Source organism: Heterocephalus glaber, unplaced genomic scaffold (genome assembly GCF_053883595.1).
Source record: "Heterocephalus glaber isolate CG9 unplaced genomic scaffold, H.glaber_assembly_v1.0 deba00001569, whole genome shotgun sequence".
NCBI lineage: Eukaryota > Metazoa > Chordata > Mammalia > Rodentia > Bathyergidae > Heterocephalus > Heterocephalus glaber.
This window is the reverse complement of record NW_028258354.1, coordinates 7,149,297-7,173,461: the sequence shown is the minus strand read 5'-3', so window position 1 is coordinate 7,173,461 and position 24,165 is coordinate 7,149,297. Positions and strand designations below refer to the sequence as shown.

The 24,165-nt window shown below is 34.2% G+C and overlaps 1 long non-coding RNA gene across 1 annotated transcript in view; it reads left to right on the top strand.

The window, feature by feature from the left end:
• LOC110345138 (uncharacterized) overlaps nt 1-22,222 on the top strand; it is a 147,131-nt gene extending 124,909 nt beyond the window's left edge. Inside the window, exons 2-3 of the long non-coding RNA XR_015443396.1 lie at nt 12,537-12,894; nt 19,363-22,222. This is a non-coding gene — a long non-coding RNA (uncharacterized LOC110345138). The remainder of the gene's footprint in view (nt 1-12,536; nt 12,895-19,362) is intronic.
• Nucleotides 22,223-24,165: the final 1,943 nt, after the last annotated feature.

The following is a 24,165-nucleotide window of genomic DNA, read 5'->3' as shown; positions in this document are numbered from 1 at the left end:
CAATGTACATTATTAAGTGGCAGGGCCTGGGTATGGTGGTGCACATCTGTAATCCCAGCACACTGGGGGACCGAGGTACAAAAATCACAAGTCTGAGCCCAGTCTGGGCAACTTGGTGACTTAGCGAGATCCTGTCTCAAAATAAAAATTTTGAAAGGCTGCAGATGTAGCTCAGTGTGAAGGCCCTGGGTTCAATCCCCAATAACCAGGAAAAAAAGATTAAAAATAAGAGGTGGGGGTTTGGGAGGTAATGAGGTCATGAGAATGGAGCCCTGGTGAGCAGGATCAGTGTCTCTTATAAAAGGGACCCAGAGTATCCAGGTTAGAGAGCTTACCCAGCATGCATGGGGCCTGGCTCCATCCCCAGGCCAGCAAAAGAGAGACAGAGACTGCAGCAGAGACCCGAGAGCTTGCTTGCCCTCTTTCTGCTGTATGAGGATGCAGCCAGAAGACAACAGCGTGCAACCCAGATCGAGCTCATCAGAATCCAGCCACACTGTCAGGGCTCCAGCCTCAGGACTGAGGGAGAAATCTCTGTTCTGTACGAGCCAGCCCACCAAGGCTGTCTGTTCCAACAGCCTGGAGTCACCCACACAGCAGGCCCCCTGCCACGGTCTTGGGCCTTCATTCATTCTTTTCCTTCTGCTCCTTTCCCTTTTTATTCTTTTTCATGATGTTTAAACCTAAACACACACACAAAGAATAGAATTCCCATAATACTTTTCCTAAACACACACATTTGTACCATCTTGCCCCATTTGTGAGAGCATTCATTCATGTCAAATGTCATACATACACACACATGTAAAAGCATGCATACATATCAAAGATACACAGATAGACACATCACATATGTTCCTGAACCTTTTGAAGACATTCAAAAGGTTGTAGACATCATGACACTTCGAAAACTCCTCGTATCTCCAGGACCACCTGAAAATAAAGACATTTGCCAGCACAGTTCTGACTACCTAAGAAAATTAATCATCCAGTTCATAATCAAATGTTCCCAAACTGTCTTTAAGGCTGTGTTAAGTATTTGATCAAGGATCTTGTCATGGATTACATATTTTGTTACATATTTTGTGTGGTTGTTGGGTCTCCTTAACTTCTTTTGATTTAGAAACGTCTCCTCCCATTCTGTTTTCATTTGTGTTTTTCATGGCAGTGAATTTTTTGAAGAATTTCAGCTAATTTTCATATATAATTGCCCACCTTTTGGATTTCTCTGGTTGTTTCTTTATGATCAGATTGAGATCAAACATCTTCGGGATGAACAGTGTCTAGCACATGTTACCCTTCTTTTGTTGCATCACATCAGAAGGCACACAACATTGGGCTGGCCCGCAACACTAAAACTGACCTTGTGCTTAAGGGAATGGTCACCAGCATTTTCTGTTGCAAAGTTAATAAGCCATGCAGTGATTCTTTGAGACCATGTGAGTAAATTAGCATTTGTTGATCATCGTAAAAAACAACAACAAAAAACAATATAAATCCTATATTCCAACAAGTAAAATTTATTTGATATGTAATATTATAATTGTTGTCTATTATTATTTTCTTAAAATTTTTAGTATTTTCTCTTTAATTCATTTGAGATTATTTGTGTTGAAATTAAAACAAAAAACACTTGTAACCACAGTGGAAAAATAACTAATATTAGCATTTTTGTGATTTAAATGAGAGAAATACCATGGGTTATATAAAAATCATCTGGCTGAATTTCAGTGTATCTGTACTCTGAAATGGAGATTTTACCACATGTAATTGTTGGGAAGATATACTAAGATAATGTACAAGTAACAACTTGTAAATTTTGAAGCATAACATTAATCTAAGGTCTTTCACTGCTGTTTTACAGCTGTTTCAAATAGAAATAAAAGATAATGAGTTACTAAAAAATTTAAAAATTAAATAACATGATTATAGTTGATTAGATTCACGTATGTAAGGCTATGATCCTTTTGATATTTTGTAAGTGCTGTAATTCTATCACTTTAAAACTTATACACATTTAAAAATATTCACAACAATGAGATGAAAATATAAAGACATCTGTTATCACCTTAAAATATTTTTGGCTGTTATCAACAGATTTTTTCTTATATGTGATTTTTCTGATTATAATAGCAGAATTCTTCAGCTTAGATGTGTAGTTATTAAAAGCAGCATTTGAAGGCCCGGGGATTTAGCTCAGTGGTTCTGCCGCCTGCTTCACAAACACAAGGTCCCGAGTTTGATCCCCGGTACCAAAAATAAATAAATAAAAATCAAAGTTAGGTATAAATAAATAGACACTTTAGAAAAAAAAACAAAAACAGCATTTGTTCCCTCATTGAGATGTGTATTCAAAATGTTCAGCACTTCTAGAAATGACACTTTTGGTTTCTTTTTCTCCTAATTATGTAGTTGGACAAATCGTGCATTTTAGATTCAATATAGATGAATTATGCCTTTGGTAACAAGTATATATTTCTAACATTCTCATACCATAGATATAAGAACTTGGGATATATCACAAATATAGTTTTATTCAGCTGCTTTTACTTGCCTGTTTTTATTCTGGTAGTCTTTTTGGTTTGACTTATAATTTACTCCTTTTTGTTATCTTCTCTCTTCTTTTTCACTCTATATGTAAAATAAGTAACAGAATTTCCTTAAATATTGGGTCATGCACAACAACATGAACTACGTAGATCATATGAACTGTCGCAGAATTACAAATTTCTGTTGTTAAAAGTTTTCGGATTCTAGGTGTCATCCGGGAGACGAAAAGCCTCTCCAGCTTCTTAATTTACTTGAGAATCTTATACTCCCTACAAAGTCTTATGTGGTGAAAGTTTACTAAGTCACCAAAATTTTTTCCTTTAATATAATTAATTGTTTATTGCTAGCAAATGTGTGAGGAATTTGGAAAACACCAGAATTGTGTTGACTTGCATATGGAATATAATACCTATTTTATATAATTTTGTGTCAAGATTTCCTTCTACATTGCCAAATACTTTCTGTAGAATGTTTGAAATAATAAACATTAGGAATTTCATGCTATTTCTTGTATATGTATGTGAAAGTGATTTTTAATAATCCTAAATAGAGTTCAGGACAAATATTTCCTTTTATCTAGTAAATAAAATTAATATGTATTTGAAGCTTTGGGTGGGTTGCATGAAATAGCAAACTCAAAACCACACAAATAATGTCATCTGATGTCTCTAAACATTTACATTTTTCTTTCAGTTTTCTCAGTTATGTAGCCTGGAACCATGTTCTATATTCTATATTTTCAAATGCAACTTTTCCAGTAAACATGCAAAGACATTTTTAAATGTACATTTTTTATTATATGAAAGTTAAAGCAAAATTTCATAATCAAATAAGAAAATAACAATAGTTCTTACACTGTGTATCATTATCTTGAAAGCATTTACTCAGAGTACAAGACATAAACCAAAGTCATTCTTATAAAAAGAAAGGTAATAATGCAAATCCCTTTCTCAGCAAACTAAAATAAACTAGTAGTATAAATGAAACCAACTAGCATATATATTGAAATATTTTTAAAACAATGAAATTTGTAATTTGGGGATATATTTAAACTTCTCCCTATTTCCTATTTATTTCTCTTCGGTTTTCTTTTATTTGGGTTTCTTATATAAAAGGGAAAAAGTGCAGAATATTATGAAATTATTTTTTTTTGTATCACGACTCTCTCAAGTCTTCTATCCAGCTGGAAAATAGTGCTATGGAATTGGGTCTTAATTTTTATTGCAATCATTTTCCCCAATATAGTAAAGCATATAATCTGTAAGATTTAGGCAATTTTCATTATTGATAAATAGCTGTTGGCAGTCCTATTTTGCCAGTTTTCTATACCTATTATCACTATCATGATCTATACTAAAATTTGAATCTGACTCATTTAGTCTGAACTATGCAACAGGTAATTAATCTACAAGTTCTCCAGGTGACTTGATTATTAGAAGACTGTGGGACAAGAAGTTAACTTGCATTTATTACTTTGTCTTTTCACATTGTGATGCTATTAATTTTCTTTTGCAAAGAATCCATATTTTTGTTTATATAACAATGTCTGAAAATTATTTATATTTTAATATTCTAAAATGTTGCATACAAATATTATAAATACTCTGAACTACTTAGTTGTGAAGGTACAGCTGGAATGCAAAATGGAAGAACTACTTATGCTTTCCTTTATTTTGAAAATCTCAATTCCTCTCCATTTGTAGTCTATTCACAAGTTCTGAGATATATATGATGGTCTACAATCTCAAATTTTTGCATATAGGACAAGTGGTTTGTAAATTTTTTAAATATTCCCTTTATTCTATCATGGAAACTTCCAAAAGCATATGAAATTTGTAATTGGGGTAGATGTTTTTCAATGTTTTATTTCATAATAAATGCTGTAATTACTTAGAGATATGTTCTTTAGACAAAGATATGTTCTTTGAGGGTTGATGCTTAGAGATGATGAGAAGAACAGACAAAAGCATAAAATAAATGAAGTTACTCCAAACCCCCAAGCAAAATAGGAAATACTGAGTTAGGAAAACAGGGATTCCACAGTGTACTAATGATGTCCATGATGGGTTCCATATTGAGCATTTTAAATATGATAATTTAAGCAAAATTATTAAATTTAAACATTCCATCCCTCAGTCATGCTGGTCACATCCAGTGCAAAATAGCCCCATGTGACCATTGGGTATCATACCAGACAATACAGACATCGGTCCATGTCCATCAACACAGTAAGTTCTATTTGATAACACTGGCAGAAACAAGTCAATCATGGAAAATGAGAAAGGTCTAGGAAAATAATTTGATCAAACTCACTTCTTCTATTAGATATCTGGTTTGGTTAGAAAATTTAATTAAAATGCTTTGGCATGTTAATAGAAATTTGAAATTGAAAAGAAAATAGATTTTAAAAATAATGGTATAATGATCATCTTTTATGTTTCTGAATTTTTTCAGATTGTTATAGGACTGACTTTTAACTTCTTAATGTGGTTCATGATATCCTTTTAATTTATTTACAAAATAATATTTATTCTAGTGTTAATGGACTGTTGGCTTGTTTTCAGTGTGAGACTATAACATACAGTGCTACTTTTGTAGGTTTCCTCTGGTTACCACAGGTACACATTTGGGTTGGACATATACCTAGGTCCCATGCTTAGCCTGTCTCTGCCTTAACAATTGTGTTTGCCTTGGATGCTCCTTTGCCTTGGGTGCTCTTCATCTATATATTTTCATGGGTGAATTGTTTTTAATATTAAGGTCTCGGTCCAAGTATCAAAACTCAGTTACACTTTCTCTTACCACTGATTAAATTAGCACCACACACTTTCTTCTCACATTATCACAGCCATTTTTATAGCATTTATTATTACATGAAAATATAATTTTTGATAACTTGCAGTGTCTCCCACCCCACATTAGCATCAAAGCTCTATGGGAGGCCTTGTCAGTTATGGTGATGACTAGTATGGTGCCTAATAAAATGCCTTCCACATAAAATACCTTCTGGTAATAGCTAAGTGAATAAATGAAGGAATACATTCTTTATACAAAAAGGAGAATTCCCTTGTTAAACAACCTGAATCATGCCAATATCCTGCTTTTGACACCGCAGTTGTACTCAGAGTGCCACAATGCACATTCCTCAGCAAAAGCTCAAAGGAGTAATTTCTGTAACCATTGATATGCTTTTTTGTTTTAATTGATGTCACTTTCTTGCTCTTTCAACCTTCACTGGTCTTTATTTCTGAAATATATCAAACACTTTTCTTCTATCAGAGTCTTCAGACAGACTAGTCTTTATACTGACAAGCTTTTGTTTCACCCACCAATTCTTCTTTTAGATCTCAGAAAAAGTAATGCAATTTCAAAAAAGTAGTTTTATATTACATATATTCTTTATATGTCACACATACACACACAAGATCTCCTCCACAGATCTCTCTCTTACAGAGAAGACATAGCTTTCCTGAGCCAGAAAGAAGAAAGGAATACATCTTTGAAATTGATTTATTGAGATATAATTCACATATCATACAATTCAGCCATTGAAAGTGTGCAATACAATCGTATTGATCATCTATTTATCTAATTTCTTTGTCCATCATCTTTCTATCATCATCTATATTTACAGAAAAAAATAAAACAAGTTCTATAGGTTAGCATAATTATTTAATTAGAAAACACAAGGAAAGAACAATACAAATTTAATCTATTTATCTATCTTAGACAAAATGGTATGTGACAAAAAATGCAACAAACTATTTATTATACAATCCAGTGGACCATACATAGATGTTCATTGTGTAGTCCTTTGAATTTTTCTGTACATTTAAATTTTCAAAATTAAATGATGAATATTTATACATGAAAGATTTGTGCATTCAAATTCTAATTCAAAAGACCAAGTAATTAACTTTAGATAAAAACAAGCATATTGGAGTATTCAGGGAGAAGGGCTTTGAAATTTTTTTTAAAAGTATGAAAGTAAACAAAATAAAACATAGCTTGATGGAACAATAAAAAGTTGTGTGGATACATGCCATGTGTAGTAAGCAAAGTAAAAACAATTAATTGTAGAATGTAGATAGTATATAGATACTCATTATGAAATTCAAGTTTTCTTTATGTTTGAAGATTTTTGTAATAAAGTATTGAGAAAGAAATTAGTTTCATCCAGTCAAAATATTTTTCAAACTTTGATTTTGAGACCTTTTATCAGTGAACTTTAGTCTTCATATATAAACATTTAAAGCATGGAAATTTGGTGAAGAATGAGAGGTGGTAAAGAATGTGTCCTGATCCTATATTATTTCTTTCCATGTGCTGACCCTATCGGCGTCTCTGAGGTGTTTAAAGGATCTGCAAAATACCATGTGAAAACAACCCCAATGATCATTTCCCCCACAGTATTTCATATTTTCTAAAATATGCTCATATTTTCACCTATATAGGGAAGATCTTTTAAAACTAAGATTTACATACCTATTTTATGTATCTCTGAAAGTGTAAATGTATTCATTTCAAATCAAAATAAAATTGCTTAATGTATATATATACATTTGTACATTTTTCATGGAAATAGAGAAAAACTTGAATCTTAACTAGAGACATAGTATCCACAAAGAATTTTCTCAGGCACAGATCATATTGCCCTCACCTATTGAGGCCTTTTTAGGGATTGCTGTTCTGGGATGTTGAGAACAAAATTGAAGAGCCTTTGCGGTTTTTAAATAAATAAAATATTTCAGCAACATAAGCACTGTATGCTTTGGGCTTTTATAGTTAAAAATATTCATCAGGGAATATGTATATAACTGAATGCATATGGGATGGCTAATATTTTATATGCCTCAATATCCTGGGAATTCTGTTTCTTCTAGGGAAGTAGTTTCATATTCCACCTTTTTCAATTGTTCAATTTGTGCCCTTGACTGAAATAAATCATAAAGATATAAACATTTTTATCTAACTTTGGCTAATATATAATACAAAACTAGGTAGGATCTTTCTTTGTTGAAGGTTTGTTTTCCATTGAATTGTTCATAGCTCATAGCAAATTTTAAGAAAATAGTCATATAACTGGGCAATAAGGATCATTTTCAAATTTAAAATGTACAGCCACCTTGTATGTGATATTTTGCACAGCAATTCATCCATGCATTTGCGGAATCCCTTATCATTAAAAATCTCACTTTTAAAAATTTATTTCTCATTCAGGCCTTCTTTATTCATGGTTTTCCAAATTGTTGCCTCATAAATTTTTTTTTTTTTTTTTGGTACCAGGGATCGAACTCAGGTCCTTGAGCTTGCAGGGCAGGCGGCAGAACCACTGGGCTAAACCCCGGGCCCACCTCATACATTTTTAAAGATGTGTTATATACATGCACAAATTCCCAGGATGTAATCATTTACTGTAAACATGTACTAATGAAAAAACTAAAAAAGAAAAAAATGTCAATTTGCTTTTCTTAAGATTTTTGATTTCTGCCCTACTGTCCACAAATCATCATTGCTAATATTTTGCTCCATATCTTCTCTGACCTCCTTTTTGTCCTACACAAATTCAAAGCCTTTGTATTTTTAGGTCTATGCATTTCTTCTTTAATTAAAATGTTGAAATCTTCCTCTACCAACAGAAGCACTCACGTGGCTGTTTTCTTTCTTGAAGAAACATTTTTCTTTCTTTCAAGAAATATTTTTTTTCCTTTCTAATTCTTCTATTTAACTCCTACAGTGTCTTTCTATGTACAAATTTAAATTGTATACAAGCATAGATATGCCATTATTATTTATTTTCTTTTGTCTCTTGTTAAATGTTTTTCTTTTATCTCTCCCAAAATCCAATTTTAAAATGTTTTTAAATAAAAACATAAAGAATAAAATGTTCTCCCACTTTGATCATATTTACTGATGATTTTCTTATGTACAGTAGATAGAATCTTAGAACATTCAATTGAAAGTCCATTTAATTATTATCTTTTTCTATCTATCCTCTGAAATAGTAATTAAAACATAGTCTGGTAAGCCAAGTAGGTCAAAATTCAAGCTCTCAAGTTTCCTGACTCTTAGTTTCAAAATTTTCCTGGTTTCCGGAAGCAGCAGGACCAAATGTCTCTCTCATGTAAATTATAGTAATTAGAAACCGGGGGAAAAGGTGGCATGTAGTTGAGGCAAAGACCGCATGATTCAGTCATTGAACATAGGGAACATAGTTCATTTCACTAAGTTTCAATTGTCATTATCTCTAAAAATGATGGTAACACTTATCTCACTGGAGATAATAAATCTTATACAGACAATAGATGTGAAAATTCCTCATGTGTAAGTTTTCCGTAATTTAGCCATCAATGGCATTAATTGGAGACAAGTGAGTTCTCAATAACTATAATTAAAGTTTTTCTTTTCTGTTTATTGATTAAACCTAGAATAATATTTAAGTTAATTTGACTGCATGAGCATGGAAACAGAGTTTTAGTTTTCTGTTACCAGGCATGTATTCAAGGGGTAGAAATTAAGTTTCAGAAAAATGATTCAGACTTACTTGAAGCAATGTTCATGACATAGCTGGATTATGATGATTGTTGTATCTATGAAATATGTGTTCATTATATGTGGCAGTATCCATGACTCTAAGGATGAACATCCAATATGTATCTGAACCAAATTCATGCTATATTGTAACTACAAAACCTATTGACCTAGAGGCAATACCTTATGAGAAGAATTGTTCAAGGTTAAGAAAAATCTTGGAAATCACTGCTGATTTTGAAATACTCCAGGACTATTTTAACAGTGAATTTGAAAGGTAGAAGGAAGAAGGTAGAGATACAGATCAAATTTTAGAGTAACTGGATGTTTATCTGAACACCTGGCTTTTTAAAATAACCAAACTTCTCTGAGAACTAAGGGTAAATCAAGCCTGGGTCTCCTATGACATGACAGCACACATTGAGCCATGATAGTAAGAGCTTAGATTCCAGAGTCACTCTAGAAAGAACACTGCTTGCTGTTGAGTGCTTAAGATAACTGTTGGAAAGAGTAGATCTTTCTGTCTTGTTTGCAGTGAAACTAAAAATTTCACAATGAGGAACTTCCTTCAAGTAATGTAGCAATTTTCTGAAGCTTGAGAAAATACAGGAAACCAATAGGGTTTTCCAGTCTCAGAAAAACCCAGGTATGTGGGCCCATTTCCACACATAAGCAGAGCCGTCTGCAAGGATATGGATATTTCATCCAGGTACCAGCTCATGAAAATTTTAGCCTAGGCAAAACTATTTGCTTACATGTCATTATTCTAAATTCATATTTTTTTTTAATCAAAGGGAACACCTGGCTTTAACAATAGCAAGGGTTCTCTATTTGGCCAAACTCTAATAAGGATTTTCTGAAACTATTTCTTGACTAGATCTTGAATTATTAAAGAAAAATAAAACATAGAAAAAGACTTCAGAGCTCAGTGATTCTGTTACCTGCCTTGAAAGTGCAAGGTCCTGAGCTCAATCCCTGGTACCAAAAAGAAAAAAAAAAAGAAAAAGACTCCAGAAAAACAATAACATATTAAACTGCTAAACCAATAAATGAATTCAGAAAATTTTACATGCAAAACAAATATATAAAATTAGTTATATTTCTATCCACTAACAAGAGACTACTGTATCTGGAAAGAAAACAAGAAAGTAACCTTGCATATAGTAGCATCAAAAACAATAAAATATTTAGGAACAAACTTAATCAAAGATATGAAAGACTTGTATATTGAAAATACAAAATACTGACGAGGGAAATTAAAGCAAACACAAGTTGGTCCGAAGGCTGTAGGTTATTGTTAAACTGAAATTAAAGCAAACACAAGTAAATTCAAGAGCATCTCATGTTCGTGGATGTTTCTTATTCCCTTACTAAAATATATTATTAATTGATGGTTTTTGTTTAAAGAATAGGATACATATCAAAATGTGTTAATACAAATATCTTGACCAAGAGTTTCTCTTTTATCAATTTTATATTCACTAATTTTTACTTCAACTATACTATTAGATTCTTTTAAGCAAGGAAAAAGAACATGCTGTGAAAATTATATTACACACAATATATAGAATATTTTTGAGCCAAGATATTAAGTACTAACATTTTCCATTTGAATGTATTAAATCAACATAAGGTGAAAGCAGGACTTTGTGTCTTGCTTTTGAAATATCCTTTTCTTTTTCTTATTTCTGTAAGTCATTTCCTTCTATTTTACTAAATAATTTACCTAAGGTTTGAAAAATTTTGAAGGCTTTTAAAATGGAACTTTCATAAACTCAAGTTTCATGTAATAAATTGATGAACAATGGAGAGAAAAGGAAGAAAGCATTTAAAAAAATAAGGCTTCAATCATGTGTGAAATGAGGGAAGAAAAATAATTCTATAGTTCTAGAACCACAAATTGAACTTGATTGAGAATCTTGATTATCTCAATTAGGATCTTATGTTAGTTTGAATAAGTAACACTTTCAAGCAAAACACAATTGGAATGCTATTGAATTGTTCTTAAAGAATGAAATAGAGTTGAGCCACAATAAAATGGTTTCAACTGGGGCATTACTTTAATACTGATTCTAAACTGCCTGTGTTGCTGAGAAGTTCAAATGGGCCACTCTGACCAGTTCTTTTTTCATTGTCACTTTTTAATACATTCAATGTCAGGGTTAGAATAACATTAAATGGCTCTTATCTCAGCTATCTACTTAATGATTCTTTAAAAAGCCTAAAGCAGACAGTATGATTAGATTTTGTTAGGTGCTATAAAAAGTGAGCATATATTTCCATTTCTTAGAGAACAAAAGGAAAACTAAAGGATATTTCGAATGATAGAGTCGATCTATATTTTATTTGATAAAACTATTTAGGTTTTACACTGATAGCGGGTAGAATTTATTTTCTTATAATACATAATTTTATTTATTCCAGAAGACCAAGGAAAACAAAGCCCATCCAGATTCTGCCTATTTTTTCTTCCAAAGTTCTATAAATTTGAGTAGAAACATATAAGCAACTCATAATTTGACAAATTATATATTAAAGCATCTCTTATTAAAGAATAGACAAGCTGTCTATTCTATCATATTAATATACATTTTTAATTCAAAAGGAATAAGGAAAAGTTTAGAAGTAGTATTATATTTAAAAGATTATTGAAGCTCAGAAATATAAAATATACTGGACGTGGTTAAAAGCCAGTCTCCACCACTGCTAACAATGAAGTCTGTATCTTTCTGTCTGCATGTTTGACCTCCATATTTCATAGTTTTATAAATATTATAAGAGAGGGCCAGGGATTTAACTCAGTGGTTCCGCCACCTGCCTCACAAGCATAAGGTCCCGAGTTCAATCCCTGGTATCAAAAAAAAACAAAACAAATAAATATTATGAGAGTATGTGTATGGTTTCCTCTTTCACTGCACTCAAATATTTATTCAAAATTTGAGCTAGGTTTTATTAATTTATTATCTTCTCTTTATGAACAACAGTGCACATATCTGAATTCTTACACATACAAGGTACTTTTGGTCATTTTACATCTATGTTTGTGTATTTATTGGCAGTAACTGCATACAACAGAATAATCCATTGCAAAATGTGCTTGAAAGATAAAACACCCTAAATTTGACATCAATTCTATCACAGTGATGGAAAGAAGAAAAGTTCTGTGATTTTTCTACTGCATGAAAACATTTGAATAGTTATTCTCATTTTGCAAATATGTAAATCAAGTTTCAAGAGGATTAAAAACTTATCTGAAGTGTTGTGAGGGGATATTGGCATATCTTGGATGAGATATTTTGGTTCATGCCACAATTATTTAATTTCTTTTGTTCTTCCAATGAAATTAAAGGTAATGATTTTTATATGATATTAATTTTGAATATTTCACTGGAAACATGACTTACCTCCAGGGAAGACATATATTTTAATTTAAATATTTTCTCCTTTTAAAATAGATACTCACGAGCCTTCACAGATCCCGTCTGCAGGTGCTGGGCTAGTGCGGCACCGCTTACAAGCACACCGAAGAAATAGACCTGAGCAGCATGGGCTGGGGCAACATCTTCCAGCTGCCCTTCAAGCACGTGTGTGACTTCCGCCTGTGCCACCTCATGCCCTTCTTTATCTACAGTGGTTTTGAGGTACTCTTCACCTGCACCAGTCTCACCCTGCTTCAGAACCTTTTGATTAGGTATGTGCACCCCTACCGAGGTCCTGAGTCACGCAGAAGACACCGAATCACCCCACTGCAGACAGGCAGCCACCTGGTTCCACACTACAAAGATGCAGAGGACACCAGACCACCAGACCAAGGTACTGAGTCCCGCTGCTCCTGGCCCAGAGGAAGGGGCTTCCCGGTCACCATCCCTCCCACTGCTCCCAGACCAGAGAAAGGGCTTTTGGGCCACCTTCTGTCCTGCTGCTCCCGGCCCAGAGGTAGGGGCTTCTGAGCCGCCATCCCACTGCTCCTGGTCCAGAGGAAGGGGCTTCCCGGCCACCATCCCCCCTGCTGCTCCCAGCACACAGGAAAGGGCTTTTGGGTCACCATCCCTACCGCTGCTCCCGGCCCCTGTCCCACCTCTCCCAGCTCAGAGGAGGTAATCCATGCAAGCACTAACAGGCTCCTGCCCCAGTCGAAATGAGAAAACACGTAAATAAGTCTCAAAAACAAACTTCCAGATCACCTACAGCAACACAAAGGGAAATGAGATGGAACACTCTGATACTCAACCACCTGGACCCCCTGAACTGTCAACCAAAGGAGATCTGGAAAAAATGAAATCAGAAATAATTTCTCAGATAAGAGGAGAAATTGTACCCCTAGTGCAAGACATGATTAATAAATCTAGAGAGGAGCTCAGGAACATGATGGAATCCCAACATAAGAAACAAATGGAACCCATAAAACAGATGCAAATGGATTTCCAGGAGATGAAAAACTCCACTGAAAGTCTACACAGCAGAATGAACCAATGTGAGGACAGAATTTCAGATATAGAAAAGGTTGCAATTAGTGACCAGGAAAAGAAAAATGGCTTCAAAATTATAAGGGAAAATGAGAAATCAATCCAGCAGCTGCTAGATGATGCAAAGAATAACATAAGACTGATTGGGGTCAATGAAGAAACAGGAGAGAGTGGAGATGACATAAAAAAATCTCTTCACAGTAATAATTGCAGAGAACTTCCCAAGTAGGGGAACAGAGCTTGACATACAGATAAGTGAGACATATAGGACTCCAAATAGCCTTGATCAAAACAAATCTACACATAGGCATATAATTGTTAAGATTCCAGAAATACAGCAGAAGAACAAAGTTCTACAAGCAGTCAGAGAACAGAAACAAATCACATACAAAGGAAAGCCCATCAGAATCACAGCAGACTTCTCAACACAAACCATCAAGGCAAGAAGAGCTTGGAGTGACATATTCCAAGCCCTAAAAGAAAACATTCTCCAACCCAGATTGATGTACCCTGCAAAACTACCTTTCAAAATTGATGGAGAAATAAGATACTTTCATGACAAAGAGCACCTTAGGAACTTTGTGAATACCAAACCAGCACTCCAAAGAATTTTACACAATAGCCTAGGAACAGACATTGAGGATCACAACCCCAGGAAGCAAAGCAGAATGAACCCATCTGGCATGACAAGAAATTAAATGGAAAGGGGGAGAACCCAACAAAAAGAAAAAGTCATGGCAATGACAAGTCAATACATTTCAGTTATAACCATCAACGTTAATGGTCTCAATTCACCAATCAAAGGAAATAGACTGGCAGAATGGGTCAAGAAGCAAAATCCAACAATATGCTGCATACAAGAAACACACTTAATTCAAAAGGAAACTCATAGACTGAAAGTTAAAGAGTGGAAAACAATACTCCATGTGACAGGAACCCAAAGAAAAGCAGGAAAAGCAATCCTCTTTGCAGATCAAGTAGATTTCAAACCAACACTGATTAAGAGAGATGAAGAAGGACACTAAAACCTTGCAAAGGGAAGAATCCAAGAGGAAGAGATGACAGTCATAAATATCTATGCACCACACACTAGTGCACCCAACTGTATAAAAAAAATACTAATGGACATGAAAAGTCATAAATGCACTAAAACAATTGTAGTGGGGGACCTCAACACCCCACTGTCACAAATAGATAGATCAACTAGACTAAAAATAAGTAATGAAATACTAGAACTCAATCGAACTCTTAAACAAATGAACTTAACAGTTGTTTACAGAGTCTTCCACCCCACAAAATCAGAATACACATTCTTCTCAGCTGCACATGGGTCATTCTCCAAAATAGACCACATACTCACACATAGAACATGTTTAAGTAAGTGCAAAGGAGTTGAATTTATCCCCTGTATATTATCAGACCATAGTGTGATGAAATTGGAGATCCATAGCAAAAGAAACTCAAAAACTTTCATAAACACATGGAAATTGAACAACACACTTCTGAATAACCAATGGGTCACAGAGGAAATTAAAGAAGAAATCAGACAGTTCCTTCAATTAAATGACAATGACAATACAACATATCCGAATCTGTAGGGCACAATGAAAGCAGTCTTAGGAGAGAAATTCATAGCAGTGAATACGCATATTAGGAAAACAGAATGAGTCCAATTAAACAACCTGATGTTGAACCTCAAGCTTCTAGAAAAAGAAGAGCAGGACAAGCCCAAAGTTCATACAAGGGAGGAAATTATAAAGATCAGAGGAGAAATGAATGCAATGGAGACAAAGAGAACAATACAAAAAATCAATGAAGCCAAGAGTTGGTTCTTTGAAAGAGTCAACAAAATTGACAAACCTTTAGCCAACCTTGTGAGAAAAAGGAAATAAAAGGCTGAAATCCATGCAATTAGGGATGAAAAGGGTGAAATGACAACAGACCCAGCAGAAATCCAGAGGATCATCAATACCTACTTCCAGACCTATAAGCCAATGAGATGGACAACACAGAAGAAATGGACAGATTCCTAGATACATATGAATTGCCAAAGTTGAACGAAGAAGACCTAAAAATTCTGAACAACCCAATATCAACCAATGAAATTGAAAATGTAATTGAAAACTTATCAACTAAGAAAATCCCGGGCCCTGATGGCTTCACTGCTGAATTCTACAAGACATTTAAAGAGGAACTACTGCCACTACTGTTTAAACTCTTCAATGAAATTGAAAGGGAAGCAATACTCCCAAATTCATTCCTGGAAGCAAGCATCACCTTGATCCCCAAATCAGAGAAAAACTCAACCGAAAAAGAGAACTATAGGCCAATCTCACTAATGAACATAGATGCAAAAATCCTTAATAAAATACTGGCAAACAGAATGCAGAAGATCATCAAGAAGATCATACACCCTGATCAAGTGGGATTCATCCCAGGGATGCAGGGATGGTTCAATATATGCAAATCAATCAATGTAATACACTATATCAATAGAGCCAAGGACAAAAACCATATGATTATCTCTATAGTTGCAGAAAAAGCATTTGACAAAATCCAACATGCATTTATGATAAAAACCCTACAAAAAAAGTGGAATAGATGGTCTCTACCTCAAACAGATAGAAGCCATCTATGAAAAACCAACAGCCAATATCATACTAAATGGTCAAAAACTGAAATCCTTCACACTAAAATCAGGAACAAGACAAGGATGTCCACTATCACCACTCTTGTTCAATATAGTTCTAGAAACATTGGCCATGGCAATTAGACAACAGAAAGAAATAAAAAGAATAAAGATATAAAATAAAGAAGTGAAATTGTCATTATTTGCAGATGACATGATACTCTATATAGAAGACCCACAGAACTCCACCAAAAGTCTTCTAGACTTAATAACCAAATTCACTCAACTATCTGGTTACAAGGTCAACACTCAAAAACCAATAGCTTTCCTCTACACAAAAGACAGACTCACTGAGAGATAAATAGGGCAAATAATTCCTTTCACAATAGCATCTAAAAAACTGAAATACCTAGGAATCATCCTAACGAAAGAAATCAAAGACCTCTTCTCTGAAAACTATGGCACTCTGACAAGAGAGATTGAAGATGATATCAGAAAATGGACAGAAATCCCCTGCTCCTGTGTAGGAAGGACTAATATAGTGAAAATGACCATACTTCCAAAACTGCTATATAGATTTAATGCAATTCCAATTGAGATCCCAGCAGCATACTTCATAGACCTTGAGAAAACCATCCAAAAATTCATTTGGAACAAGAAGAGACCCAGAATAGCAAAAGCAATTCTAGGTAACAGAGACATGGCAGGGGGTACCACAATCCCCAACCTGCAACTATACTACAAAGCTACTGTGATAAAAACAGCATGGGACTGGCAAAGAAACAGACCTGAGGACCAGTGAAGCAGATTAGAAGATGCAGAAACAACGCCAGACACACTCAGCCATCTCATCTTCGACAAAGGAGCCAAACACCCTCACTGGAGGAAAGATAGCCTCTTTAATAAATGGTGCTGGAAAAATTGGGTGTCAACTTGTCAAAGATTACAACTAGACCTGTATCTCTCACCATGCACTAAACTAAAATCAAAATGGATTAAAGATCTAAAAATTAAAATAGAAACTCTGAACCAGTTGAAACAGAGGTTAGGTAGAACCCTTGAAGACATCAGTGTAGGAAAAGATTTTATGAACAAAACCTCAGTTGCCCATGAGCTAGCACAAACAATCAACAAGTGGGATCTCTTCTTATTAAAAGGCTGCTGCACAGCAAGAGAAACCACCAACAGTGTGAAGAGAAACCCACAATGTAGGAAAAAATCTTCACCTGCTCTTCCTCAGACAAAGGTCTACTATCTTGAATCTATAAAGAACTTAAAAAGATCAGACCTCCCAAATTTAAAGACCCAATCCAAAAATCGGCAGCTGAAATGAACAGACATTTCTCAGAAAAAGAAGTAGAAATGGCAAATAAATACATGAAAAAATGTTCAACATCACTGGTCATTGGAGAGATGCAAATGAAAACAATGCTGAGATTCCACTTCACTCCAGAAAGAATGGCTGCTATCATGAAATCAACCAATAACAAATGCTGGTGGGGCTGTGGGGAAAGAGGAACCCTGGTCCACTGCTGGTGGGAGTGTAGACTGGTGCAAGCGGTGTGGAAATCAGTATGGAGATACCTCAAAGAACTAGGACTGGAAGTCCCATTTGACCCTGCTATTCCACTGCTAGGGATCTTCCCCAAAGAATTAAATGAATCATACCACAGTGATATATGTGAGCCCATGTTCATAGCAGCACAGTTTGTAATAGCTAAAAGTTGGAAACAGCCCAAATGCCCATCAACTGGAGACTGGATAAAGAAAATGTGACTTTTTTATAAAATGGAGTACTACTCAGCCATAAAAAATGAGAAATTAGAGACATTTATAGCTACGTGGATGCACATCGAGGCAATACTCTTAAGTGAGATAAATAGGACACATATGAATAAATACCGAATAGTTTCTCTGGTGTGAGAAACTGAAAGTGTAAATAAGGACTAAATGTATAATAGGTAATGTGAAATAGGAAGAAAAGGGGCATAGGGGAAGGAAGTGGGAGGGCAAGGGGAAAGGATAGAAGGGAATGGGATTAATATGAGAAAATGGAAAAATAGGAAGAAAATCTTTGTAAATAGGGAGGAATGGCGGGGTTGAAGGGAGGGCTGTGCAAGGGTGAAAAATAAGAACCAAGAAAGACTATGTAAAGGTGCAAATTTCCAATGATGGATGTCATTATATTGTATACCTAAAATGTACCAATGATTAGAATGAATAATTGATAATGCAAACTAGGAAGAAAAGGTCCAAAGGGGTAGGGGTAGTGGGAGGGGGAGGGGAAAGGATAGAAGGGAAAGGAAAAAATGATGAGAAATGGAAAAAATGGAAATAAAGTCTTTGTAAATAGGGAAGGGTGGAGGGCGTGAAGGGAGGGCTAGGAATGGGGAAAAAATAAGAACCAAAATGCATTATGAAAAGGTACAATTCCCAATGAGAACTGTAATTGTGTTGTATACCTACAATGAACCAATAAAACAATTTAAGAAATACAAACCTTTCAATTAAAAAATGAATAAATAAATAAATAAATAAATAAAATAAAATAGATACTCACTTGAGGTAAATTTGACTCTACTGCTTGGTCAATACTAAATTTCAATTTTGAATTAACTTTTTAAATTGAATTAGGTTCAAAAATAACCTATGATATAATTTTCCTTAATGATTCATCAGAAAAGTATAGGATAGGTGGGAGGTCTCTTGACAATAGCCTATTTACATCTAAACTGGGATGCCTGGTCAGAGGCCATCTTGCTCTTGCCCTGATCAGAGTCTCAAGTCAGGGTCACAGGGGCACTAAGACTGCTTGTTGGACCTTCCGTGTTATCCCGGGTGGTACTTTCTGCCACTGCTACAGAGGCCCCCTGTCTGAAGAATGCAGGTTTCCTAGGACCAGGGGAATGGCTGGCAACAAGGATCTTCACATAGGGCAGCCAAGACTTGTTCCTCTGCATCTTCCTGAATATGGTGGAAAATTTTGTCTTGGGCTGATTTCTGAGGAATTCTTCCAGTTCCTTAATCCTAAAACTGGTGTAACAGGACCCTACGTGCTTGGAACTGGGCTTATCTGGTATTTTCTGTCCAAAGAATAATATGTTACTACCCTAGAGACCTTCTCTACCATATCTGTAGTAGGGCTACTTGTCTTTGTAATTAAAAAATATGGTGCCTCTTTTGCAGAATTTATTGACAAATTCAATGAGCAAGAAACTACTCATCTATAAGAGGCAAAACAAGCTTCCATGAGACAAATCCAGGATGCAACTGAACTGAAGAAGTCACAGCAGGCACTTGTTCAGAAATGCCACTACCTTTTTGATGTACAGAGGAATATAACATTGCTATGGCCTTGGAGGTTACTTACCGGGAACGGTTACATAGAGTGTATAAGGGGGTAAAGAATTGCCTAGACTATCATATCTCTGTGCAGAATATGATGCATAGAAAGGAACAAGAGCACATGGCAAACTGGGTGGAGAAGCAAGTGGTGCAGAGAATCTCTGCACAGCAGGGAAAGGAGACAATGGCCCAGCGCGTCGCAGAGCTAAAGCTGGTTGCAAAAGAGGCTCAAGCACAGCCCATCATGGAAATGTATCCCAATACAGACAGCCTGAAATAGTTGACTAAAAGGAAACTAGTCTATGTGACAAAGTCCTCCTGTATGTCTGTCTACTGAAATTACAACTTACTTTTCCTACAAAAGAAAAGCTTTAGGTTTCATACAGTAAGAGCTAAATATATAGGCCAGTCAAATGTTCCTCATCCTTATTCTGCATTTTGAGTTGTTCTGTGATCACTTTTGAATGAGCAGTTTGTTTGTATTAAAAGTTATTACCTGGCTAAAATAAATACATAAACAAAATAAAATGGGATGCCTAAATGGAACATAAGGATAAGACATACCATCTGTGCAATGGTGCTTCATATGGATATAATGTCTTCCCAGGTTGGCCAAAGAAATTTGAGTTTGTTCACTTAAAGCACTAGACTGTAGGATCCAAGAATGAAACAGGATATTTTTTAGATTTATTATTTATATGACCAAAAACTTTATTATACTAACCAATATTTTCATTAAAATAGATTAATTATAAAAACTTGAGATCTTTGTAAAGTGGGAAGCATATTTTAAAAATTACATTTGTTTCAATTTAAGCATTTTAGTTCATCAGTGACAAGTTTTTTTTTTTCTGACACATGGAATAAATTTTTTTCTTTTTCTTTTTTTTTTTGAGACTGGGTCGGCCTTTGTAGTTCAGGCTGGACTTGAATTCATAATATGTCCCAGGCTAGCCTCAAACTCATGGTAATCCGTCTGCCTCTGTCTCCTGAGTGCTGGGATTACAGGAGTACACCACCACACCCGGCCACATGGAGTAAACTGAGTTCACTAGGATTGCTACTAAAATATCTTTCTCTTGATTTTTAATGTAATGAGATGTACATGGAAGGTAAACTTCTATTAAAGAAACTGGTGATGGGGAGTGAGTGGCAAGATAAAAGGTGTTTTTAATTGAATGTTAAAGTTTATATTGGTGTGATTAGAGGGTATAGTTTTGAATTTCATATACTACCTAGTGTTCATTAATATTGATAAAGATGTGCACTATATTTTCCTATGAAGTCTTAAGTACAGTATTTTGATTATTAACTTCTATTCGTGTGCCCCTTAGATGATGGATACTTGTTATTTCATGCTTTACTTAATAACAAACTGAAAGCATGATTTCCAAATTTTGTACATATTATTTGCTGTCATCCTGTGTTATAGCTGTCTCTCCGCTTCTTTCGTGTCATTGCACAAAATTGATATCTCTATTCATGACTTTTCTTTATTCATTTTGATCACTTGGCTATGTTCTTTTTGTAATTTTTATGAATTTCTTTGATTTTTTTATTACATTGTCAAATCATATATAATTTACTGACATGATATGTTTTTTGTATCAAACTTTTTCACTGTTTATTCTCTTTTTTTTCTGGAGTTACATCTTCTCGATAAACAATTTTGTCATATGCCAATGATGATAGATTTATTTTATCCTATTAAAACTGCCATCATACTTTCTTGGCTAATGTTGCTGGGTAATGTCAACCTTGTCAAAGGAGATGTGCACTTTCTTTGTTAATTACACCTTTCTATCAGCTACATCTCTGTCACTCACTCTTCACTGCCATTGGCTCTCTGTCATGCAACTGTGTCAGAAATCTGTTGTTTGAAGGTAAAATTAATCAATCTGACATAAGCATGTAAGAGTTATTGCTCGTCACAGTGACTGTGCTGTACTGCTATTGTTGCCCTCGGATTGTGTTTCTTTTCAAACTCCAAAGGGGCTTTTAATAGAATTCTGAGCCCAATTCTGCATCTAGTCCTTAATCCCTATGGCATAAAATGTATTTTCAGCTCTAGGTCCCATAGAACTAAATTCTCACAAAAAGAATGAAATACCAAGTTCTCAAGCTTAACATAGTCTTTTTGCCTTATATTTACCAAAACATTTTAAAGCATAATTTTTATATCATTTTTAATTTCCATACTTGCTAGCTAACAGGTTTTTTTTTCCTATTTTAAAACTTAAGAGGTAATTTTCTTTGGAGGGTGATTCTGGGGTAGGGATAAAGAGGAGAGTCAAATATTTATTATTGTACTTAGGTTACAATGTTTCCCTAGAAATTTTCCTGTGCTCTTCTGAAAATAAAAGTATGCTTTAGCCATAAAATGTTGATTTTCAATTTTTGAATGCCTTAGTATAATAGCTTCTAATTTTGTTATTAAGACTTTTATACTTTCTTTGCCTATTGAAAATAAAGAGGATTTCAAAACTTTATACTAATTTATGCTGGTGATATCAGTTTAAATTCGATCTCCTAAGATAAATATTTGCAAAGCATTCACTTTTAGATATGATTTTCAAAATTCTCTCACTTGACATTTTGAATGTTCTTTCAATTTGCACACCTCTTAACTCTGAAGGGCCTGTGGGATATCATTATATCTATATTTCATTTCATGGTAAACACATACTTTTAAAAATTCACACACACATAGAAGAGTGAATTCAAAAACAAAAATTGTAATTCTATCATTTCAACAAAACATAATATAGGTCCTCCTACCCACTTCCAGCATAAGTTAGACAAATTATATTTTTTAAATTTTCATTTTACTTTATATAATGAAAAGTATCTTCATAACATACTTATTTCAAAAGGATTTTGATTTTCATAATAGATCTATCATAGATCATAAAAATATTAAACAAGATGCTAATTACATTAAAAGAAAATTACTACCTAGTATAAAGTGCTGAGGTACAATAGTAGAAAATTTGTAAGGTAACCTATAACTGTGGAAAGAGAGTATGTATATCTAAATAAGCTATATAAAATAAAAACAATTACAGCATTACGATTTTTCCTTTATTGAGTTAGAAAAATGTGGGATGGATATCAGTTGAGACACACATGTAATTCCTTTGGTCAGCACTATAATAATATTATATTCTGCCCTCTTGCTTTTTTGAAAGAGATAGATGTAAACAGTTCACAGACTCTGCTTACAAGGGTTGTAGAATCATAGGGAATGTAAAGCATGTACACATTCAAACACATATAGGTACATAGAAGCATTTTGCAGTGAAAGTATAAATAAGGATAGATACAATGTTAATATCTACAGATGGGAGAGGAATACATTTGAAAAGGGAGATCACATTAAGTATAAAAATTGGCACATAAAATATGTATAAAAAACACCATCTTATTTTTTCAAGAGATGAGTGGAGTGAGGAGATAGAAAGAGAGGGAATGAAAAGAATTGGGATGTGTTATGTACATGTGCCAACTCCACAGAAGAAATGTAGACATTATGTACTACACATGTATACTAATAAACTAAAATAATAATTAAAAATAAAATGAAATGACAGAACAGAATAACAACAATGACAGAAAAAAAACACACCAGTTTGTGTTCATTATGACATTAGGAAGTAAAGCAGAGATTCTTGAAAGAGGTTTGAAGATAACTCATATTCAAAATGTTAATGGTTTTTGGAAAATTTCCATCCATGGCTCATGTTTGTTTTCTTGTTTTCACTTTTACTTTAGTTCCATGTTCATTTATCACTACATCAGCAGCATAAATACCAGGCTATCTATCAAGGAATTGCAAAGACAAGAAGAAATATCTCTCTTTACATAGCCAGGCAGACACAACCCATTAGATACTTTAATTTCAATAGTAATTATTAGTGCTTAAGAAAGAGGACTTGACAGCACCATGTGTCACACAGTTCATCCTTAGTTTATCTGGTTGTTGACTGACCATCTGGGTTAGCTGATTGGATAAATCAGAGAAGAGATAAATTTCTCACTGGCAGGAGAAAGTGTTCTTTAAAATCAGGCTTCTGAATTCTCATAGAACCTGGAGACAGAAGTATCATAAGGTCTTCCTTGTTTAGTTTCAAAGGTGTGTTTGTCAGGTTCCTAAGAAAGACATTGCTGGGTCTTAAAGCCATGTCTTCAAAAGGATTTGTATTCATTGCAGAGAGATGAGAAACTATCTGTACTTACAAGTTTTCTAAAATACTGCTCCAAGAAAAAGAAGGGAAGGGAAATCTCTTCCCTCATTTTCAACAAGAATTAAGATTTTTAAAAAAATTTATATTTGTCATTGTGGCATTCCTTTACCCATGAATTTCTTTATACATTTTAATGAATAAAACTGTTAAGTTGAGTAAAAGCACTAAGTTTACAAAAACACTTACTTTATACTAGGTATTTTTCTATATGCAGTAAAAAAACCTGTTAATCTGTTTTACATAAAGTTAAGAGAGTAGCATTGATGAAAATAAAAACAAAGGCCTAACCCAATATTGGCATTCCTAACAATGTTTATTATGAGCCTTATGTTGTCTTTGAATGACTCAATCCAATTCAACTAAAACAATATATGAAACTGATATAAAACAAGTTCTTTGT